Source organism: Ciconia boyciana, chromosome 9 (genome assembly GCF_034638445.1).
Source record: "Ciconia boyciana chromosome 9, ASM3463844v1, whole genome shotgun sequence".
NCBI lineage: Eukaryota > Metazoa > Chordata > Aves > Ciconiiformes > Ciconiidae > Ciconia > Ciconia boyciana.
This window is the reverse complement of record NC_132942.1, coordinates 19,879,776-19,886,619: the sequence shown is the minus strand read 5'-3', so window position 1 is coordinate 19,886,619 and position 6,844 is coordinate 19,879,776. Positions and strand designations below refer to the sequence as shown.

Genomic DNA, 6,844 nt, shown 5'->3' with positions numbered 1-6,844 from the left:
GGGGGGTGCATTACCTGCTCTTGTGCACACAGCAGCTACCATTCGAGCAGAGATGAAAACCCTGCTGGGATTGGTGCACCTTTAGTTAGTGGCAATTTTCCAGAAAATACTGTACATCCAAAATGACCCTGTGAAGAACTGAGGCATGCTCTCTCACTCTGTTTTTTTTTTAATCACATGCACCAGGATTTATTGAGACATCCAGGCTGTGTTTTCTGACCTTTAGGAGGCCCTTTCTATTACAAATCCATGGATTTTTATGCATTTGGTAATGGATTTCTGATGGAATTTTGAAACTGGAAAGAAGCCACTAGCAGGAACTCTTCAGGGCATTGCTCTTGGCACCTAAAGAAGAAAAAAAATGGAGAGGGAAAAACTTAATGAAAATATATATTTGTATAAACAATCAATGAAGATCGCGTTTGTGTGTTAAACAACCACCTTGAAATTGGTCTGTCTCAAAGGACTGAGCAATTGCAGACTACCTTAGCATGAATGATTTATGACATTCATGAACTTGGCAACTGCATCAGTTTTCCTAAACCTGGCAGCAAACACCACCTGCATATTAAGTGAAGATTTATGATTTATAAAACTCACCTCATTATGCAGAGGAACATGAATTGTCTTATGTGTGCAGTCTATAACTCCCGGGACAGATGAAAAGGCAGCTATGACACACAATTTATGTGTTCTTGCTGCTGAAGTTGGTGAGGGAAAAAAAACAGGGAGAATAACTAGGTCTTTGAGTCGGGTATCTTCAAAGCTGTCCACGTCCCTCTTCCCCCCCCCAGAATGATGCTGTGGCTAAAATTGCCTGCTCTGTTGGAGGGGGAAAAAAAAAAAGCCTTGCAAAGATTAATGGTGGAGGTCATTTGAATCAATGTGCTAAATGATGCCCTCCCTCCAAAAACCACAGGGATAGGAAGCATCTGAGATGCCTCCATGGAAATAACCCTTTTGGTGTCAAGCTCACTGCTTGTATTTTTCCCCACCCTGTCTTTTTCTGATCTTTCTTACCCAAGGATGCAGGTTCCCAGCTTCAAGGAGTGAAGAGTTTTGGTCTCAAAGAGACCAAAGTGTGCCATGCAGTTAGGTGTGGAGCTCACATCCCCCAGAAAGGACTGAAGCAGAAAGCACGTGAGCCCAAGGTACAGCTGATTTCCCTCATTTTGGGTCAGGAGAGCATTTGAGAGGCTTGAAAACAGGCAGTGCTGACGGACTAAAAAACAAGTTACATGATCCAATGAGAAAACGCCCCAGGGCAGAATTTACCCTGATTTACCACGTGAGTTTGAGTGAATTGTGGTTTGTGTGTCTCGTTTTCTCATTTGTTTAAAAAAAAATGCCCAGAGAGCAGATGCTGATACAGTTTGATAGGTAGTGCTGTTGGGGGGCTGGCGGAGGGCCTTGGAGCTCTCTGGTTACTGCTGAGAGCAGGAGAGATCCAAGCCCAGGGCTTCCCCTGTGTGTCCAGGGCACCAGAGGACACAGACATCCCCTACTTCGCTGCCCTGGCTTGGGCAGGGCTCCCACAGACTGGACAGGGGTGTCTGGGCTCTCCCCAGGCTCCTGGATGTGTGCCCATGGAACAGTTGCTGCAGCAGGGCTGGGACTCCCACAGTGACAGCAGAGCAGCGACATCGCTGCTGGGGGCCAAGGTGTGATGCCCACTTGCCCCACCAACCTCAGGCTGCTCCTGAAACTGGCCGGTGGGTCACAGGCAGGACACAGGGGTGCAACAGGGGCATCAGGTTCCCTCTGTGCCTCCTGCTATGCAGTAGGGCAGCCACATGCAGGTATATCTCACCTGGCCAGGCAGCACCTTCCCTGCATCCTTGCCAGAGCCGTCTCCTTTTGAAGGAAGGGATGTGACCTGCAAGTGGCAGTTTAGAGCAGTTGTCTGAGCTGGCCCCTCAGCCATGCAGCGTGTTGCTAATTACACCCAGGGGCTTTGGCTTGTCCTGCAGGAGAAAAACGTGTGAAGACTTCGGGTTTGTAATTGGCTGCAGTGCTACTTAAATCAGTTTAAGCCGCCTCCATGCCCAGCCTGGCTGCTTGTGCCCAACCTGTGCTGCAGTTGTCTGTGCAGGGAATTGGCTCAGGGAAGTGAGCTGGGGAAAGCCAGCCTGGCAAAAGGTAAAGGGGCAGAAAGCCCTCCAGCAACCCAGGTCCCTGCAGGCTGAGCACCCCCTGCCCCCAGGTAAGCAGGGGCTGTGGGAGATCCCAGAGATCAAGACGTGGAGGTCTTGGATGTGTCCTCCTTCAGCAACGAAGGGGTTGGCTTGTGCCAAATATGTCTGTACCCTGGCATGATGATGAGGCTTGGCTGAGCGGGAAGGCTCAGCAGGAGGTGAGAAGCTGAGGCTGGAGGCAATTGGGATGTGTTCTCCTGCTGCTGCTTGGGGGACACACAATTCACTGTTTATTTTCTGCAGTAAAAACCCGCATTGAAGCTCTTCAAAATATATGTTGGTGCTACTGAAAAGGAGAGAGTCAGGAATGTGAATGATTTTATGTTTTCCTCCCTCATCATCTCATTGCCAAGGTAGCAGAGAAAGAGTATTTCTTCTGTCTAAGCACAAATCGGGAATTTTTCTCCTCCAAATGTTACCCTTTTGTTTCATGCCTGTCTCATGAGGCTGATTTCAAAATGAAATTGTTGTAGCTGTACATATTAAATAAATTGCAGGCTCTACCTGGGCTGGGTGTGTTGGCAGAGGCTGAATCCAACAGGAGCTTCCTGGCACGGACCCTGCCAGGCGGGGAAGAGTCTTTCTCTCCTGGCTCCGTATTCAGTCAGCGCAAAGCAAAGCGTGTTTGCACAGAGGAGCTGCACAAGGTTCATGGCATTGTAGCTTACAAAGGAAAGGACATGTATTTAGGAAATAACAAAGGAAATAGCAAGTAGGTATCAATGGAGTAGTTTATGTTGTTTTCAGGATAAAAAGCTGTATTCTTTCTCAAAAGACAAAGACACTGCCTCGGGACTTACATGCTGGCTGGGGAGCTTTGCATCCTCCAAGCTGAATCGGGAATGGGAAGCGATGTTTCTCGGCTGGTGGGTACAAATCCAGAGAGCAGGTTAAACTAGCACGGGTAAAAGGACACTGGGCAACCGGCGCTGCGAGGAACCGCTCAGAGGGAATAGTGTGGTAACACACCCTTGTGATGGCCTGGAGGAGGGAGTACAGAGCACTCTAAGTTCCCACAGCTGTAAATTTGGTGACTCTGCAAATACCAGAGAGGGCAAAAAGAGTGGAGTGGCCGGGAGGACAGGAGGCTGGAGAGATTCATGCCATCAGAGGCATGCATGTCACAGGGGAGTGATCCTTCCGAAGCCATTTAATGAAGGAGAAATTAGGGAAGCAGAAATGGGGAAACACATTTGGGTCTCAAGCTGGGATGCTGGAGGGTATGTGGGAGAGCAGATGAGCCTATTCCGAGACACCGGGCAAGAGCAGAGGACTGACATGTGCTGGAAAACCCCACCGTGAGCCAGGGGGAGAAGATGAATCCAGCCCTGCTCAGCAAAGGGCAGAGGGGAGACTTGTGCCAATGCACACACAACATGAACTTACAACATACCCCTTAACTGAGGGGTCCCCAGGGGGTTCCCCTGCCTGCGAGGTTGGCTGGCTGAGCCCTGTCAGCCTTCCCACCGTGGCACTGCTTGGCTACGGGTGACCTTCAAGCCAGCCTGTCCTCTCGGCAGGGCTGAAACCAGCCTTCAGAGCCGCAGCATCCTTCCCGAAACTACTCTCTCTTTGTATCTCAGCTGCTTCAGATCAGGGTAAAAAAAATCTGCAGAGTAGAGCATTTGGAAGTTTTCATTTGTAACACACTAATTGCCCTCATTATTATGGTTCCTGGAGGCACCTCAGATCCTTATTATGGCAGCTGCAATCGTGTAGGGGTGAGATGCGGTTTGCTGCTCCCTCCGGTCACCTGCATCCTTGGCTGAGTGACAGGTCTATGCCACATGCACTGTAGGAAGAAGGTCTGGTGAGCTGCTGGCAGACTCACAGGCAGCCTTCACAACTGTCTTGTTGCTGGTTTGTTGCTTCTATGTCACTTTCTGATTTATTTTGTGATGCTCTACAGGCTGATGCTTGCTGCCAGCCCTACTGGAATCACTGGGGTGAAATCAGGGAAGCCTGGAAGGATGCTGTGGGGTTGACCAGCTCTGTGTTGAATGCCCACCCCAAACTCTCATGTCCCTGCTGCAATCCCCCTGAGATTATTACCTAGCTAAGCACCTGGCTGGCAGCTCATTACAACACTGGTGCATACGAACTATTAAATACCCAAGCCAAAGAGAAAGCCCTGAATCCCTTCCACCCCTGCAACTAGGAGGGCTTACTTTGCCCTGCTGCCGCCTTCTCATTGCTCCCGTATGCTGTAGCCCGCCTTTCCCCCAGGCAGCCCTTCACTAAGCATTTGGGGATAACCCTGAATTGAAATATGACTTTCTCCGCCAGCACACCAAGCATGGTGGGACTTGGTTTGTGATTCACCCTGACTCAGGGTGCAGACTGATGCTACACTGTGTTTGATCTGTCACTGCTTTTTCTATTAGACTTCATTTTGGTGACCAGGAAAGTGACTGAAGTGCAGCTGTTTTGGCAGCTGCCTCAATGAGCCTTTTCACACTGGGTCACCTAAAGTCATGCTGTCATCGCTCAGGGTAACTCCAATGCACCTAGGAGCCAGAGAGCAGGAGCTGCCCTCAAATCCCTGCCGGTGGGAAATAATGAAGGTGGAGAAGCTAACGCAGAGCTCCCCACAGGCCTTGTCACACTGCCAGCAGCCCCAGCCTGCCTCAGCACTAGCAGATGCCTCTGATGTTCTTCTTCCACTGAAAACTCTGTGTAACCTCCTTGCATTTTTATTGTTTACAGTGACATCCTTCTGAGACAGATGCCTACGGAGCTGACAAACACAGCCAAGTGGCTCGAGGCTTTGTAGGAAAGGAGTTACAGCCCTGCTCTGCTCCTATGGGAGTCAAGTAAATGCTCTGCTGCTGATCTCTGTGGGAGTGGGAACAGGACATCCACGTGGAGCCCTGCATTTGCAGCTGCCAGGGGCTGCCCTGCTGTGAGACCAGCCTCTGCTTCAAAGCAGCCTCGTGCCTAGCAATAATTAACAGGAGGCAAATTAATTGGGTACCCACAGTGCAGCTCCTTCACACCATTTCTGTGTTGCTGTGTTGCAGGCAGCTGGTGCCTGGTCCTCACTGCAGATTGTCCGAGAGGAACCGTATCACCCTGCCTTGCAGTCCCCTCCCTGCCAGCCCCTCACAATTTTTCCCCTTTCCCTAGGAAGGCTCAAGGGCAGGGAATTGCAGGCTCAAGGGCCAATCCTGCCTGATGCAGGCCATCCTCTGTGTCACTTGAAGCCAGCAAGCTAGAAGCTCTGGATCTCTTGCAGGGGGTGCTCGGTATGTCAACCCACTGCCTGAGCACCAAGGGGTATGGGCACGTGTTTCGCCAGCACTATTGGCCATGTAGCACCATTCGGGGAGCAGAGGGGAACATGAGGCAGATCCCTTTTGAGGGATCAATGTGTGTGGGAGGAGGTGGGGGGAGCAGAAGGTGCAAAGGACACTGCAAGTGGTGCAGCTGAGGGCAACAACTAAGGGCAATTTGAAGCCCAAAGCTGTGGCTCTTAGTGAGCAGACGGTGAGCATCTCATTTCAGGAGTGGAGACTGAACTTGTCTGCTGGCCTTTCACTGCGGGGTTCTGAGGGCCCTCATTGCCTGGAGTTTGCTGTGCCTGGAAGGTGGACAGTCAGGCACTGACACCTAAAGTCAGACAGACCCCAAGGTGCTGTACCCAAGGCCGCTGCAGGTCACATCTGTCCTCTCACAAGCAGCCGGAGGGGGGATTTTGAGATCTTCAGAGCAGCAGGATTTCCTCTTTCTCTTGTTTTTACCACCTCTGCAGAGACTGCTGAAACAGATTTGCCTGTTCCGTTGTCGGTAGCTGTCTGAGGGGCTCCTGTCACAGCCCAGGGTGAAGGGCTTGTTTGCTGCAGGATGGGACAGCCTGCCTTTCTCGCCTCAGAGATGAAAGGAGAGCGGGGAGGAGTGGCACAGATAGAGCTCCGGAAGAGCCGCTTCTAAGTGCGTTAGCGTTTTAATTGCAGCCTTGCCAATACATGGGAGTTGTCAGTGATGTGAATTAAGTTGTCATTCTCCCAGGCTTGCGCTTCACAGGAGCAGCCTGAAAGCAGCGCTAGCACGGCTGGCTGCTGCCCCTTTCTGGTGATGGGAGAGGGTGACACTTGTACATACCCTCCTACCTTGCTGGATTAGAGGTGGCCCATACCAGGACTCCGTACTTACGTAAGCAAAGATGCCTGAGGGATGAAGTCAGCCTTTTGCGAGCCACGCAGGAACGATCTGACCGAACGGTTATCAGGAGTGTATACTAATACTGGCTCAGTTATATTGGCCAGTATTTATTGTGCCCCAGCGATAGCTCCTGACCGTACAGAATGAACCCTCTCAGGCAGCAACAAGCAGACGGAGCCATACCCTGCCCTGCCTTTCCCCACCACATAAGCCACAGGCAGATCCCAAACCCAGAGTGCTGGCGGGGAAAGGCAGCCATGGCCCATTCCACCTCCTCTGGAGAGATGGTGTGGGGTGAAATGACCTTCTGCATGCAACCCAGGAGTCTCAGACGAACCAAAATGCAGACTTCTGTGAAGCAGGGAGTGCATTTGAGCATGCGTCGGTGCAGCACCAGTGCTGGGCTCCCTGCTTTCCGTTGTCAGAGGTGTTTAGCTGAATGTGCCTTTGGGAAAAGGCCATAAAACTGTCAGGATTGGGGAAGAAAC

The 6,844-nt window shown here is 51.2% G+C and overlaps 1 long non-coding RNA gene across 1 annotated transcript; it reads right to left on the bottom strand.

Moving 5' to 3' along the window:
* Positions 1–210: 210 nt before the first annotated feature.
* Positions 211–3,428, bottom strand: LOC140656461 (uncharacterized). Its single transcript, XR_012044088.1, has 5 exons — positions 2,996–3,428; positions 2,700–2,858; positions 1,811–1,964; positions 1,021–1,222; positions 211–345 (listed from the first exon to the last, which is right to left on the bottom strand). It is a non-coding gene; the product is annotated as an uncharacterized lncRNA (long non-coding RNA).
* Positions 3,429–6,844: the final 3,416 nt, after the last annotated feature.